Genomic DNA, 1,400 nt, shown 5'->3' with positions numbered 1-1,400 from the left:
TATTTTGTACATTCATCTTAAAATTTCTTGCCAAAGGTCAGAGGATTTCATTTTAGAACTTGGTTTTCTTATTTTAAATTTAGTTATAACTTTAGAAAAGAAGCTGAATAGTGTCAAAGTTAGAACATTTCCTTAGAATTGGGGTTGTGGCTCAGTGGTAGAGCGCTTGCCTCTTTTGCTTGAGGTACTGGGTTCATTCTTCAGCACCGCATAAAAATAAATAAAATAAAGAAATTGTGTCCATCTAAAACTAAATAAAATTTTTTTTAAAAAGAACATTTCCTTTGAAATATGTTTAGGCTTTAGGGACAACAGGTATTTTCCCTTCCCTTTCTCCTGAAAATTACCTTACTGGATATAATTGTGCATATAGTATGCAAGTGACTGAAATTCCTTCACATTACATTTTTTAAACATTGTGAGGAAAGTCAACCTTCACTGTGATTCAGTCTGTCATCAATGTTCTATTTTCTTTCCTTCTTTTGCTTGTGGTGATTCCTACGACAGTTTAGCAAACTTGTAACCATGTTTTTACAATCAACTACAGGCAGTATTCCATCAATCCATATTCTGCCTTTGGAATCCTGGAGACCTTCAAGAGAAGATAGTGTATTTTCTTTTTGCTATTAGATTTTGTATTTGTATGAGGTATTGAAAATAGCTGTTATGTAACAATGAAATTAAATATTCTTAATTTTCTTACCCTTACAGGGAATGTCAGGATTCACAAATATTATCAGGTGAACAAATCTATGAGAATACCAACTTAATTATTGTCAAAGCTGCTGCATTACTCTGGCTAGTTAGAGTTCGACGGTTAAGGGCAAGCTGTATAAAATGAAGCCATTATAGGTATCAGATGCCTGTTAGGAGCTGTCAGTATACCTTGCTTTTCTATGGATTCTCCCCTCCTAGAATTCCTTAATGAAGCTCTTTGACTTCTTCGTTATCTGCTTAATATGTTCTTTTAAAATAAAACTCAAAATATATTTGTAAAAAATAATCTTATGCAAATAATATAGTAGATGTTACCACCAGAGTTAACAAAAAATATGATTTTTTTTTCCAAAGAGAAATTCTTAATGTTTTTCAGCTCCAATGAATTGTAGCTAATTATAACAATTGTTCTCTTTCAAAAGTGTAATTTGATTGAGGGCAGAATATCTTTGTATTCTTGTTAACCATAGAGTACATTGTTTGTAGCTTCAGTTCAGTTGTTTGAATGAATAAATTGTACTATGCTTATAAGGAATGAATAGCTACTAATAACATCTATCATTTCTATTTATAGGTTTTACCATTTAAAGAAACCTTCTTGCCAGCAAATCTATGATAAAAAATATAAGTAACAGAGGAAACAATAACTATTATTTGTCAAGTAACAAGCATTTAATGTCAGA

The sequence above is a fragment of the Spermophilus citellus genome (genome assembly GCF_964194105.1).
Source record: "Spermophilus citellus genome assembly, chromosome: 11".
Lineage (NCBI taxonomy): Eukaryota > Metazoa > Chordata > Mammalia > Rodentia > Sciuridae > Spermophilus > Spermophilus citellus.
Note: the sequence above shows the minus strand (reverse complement) of the source record.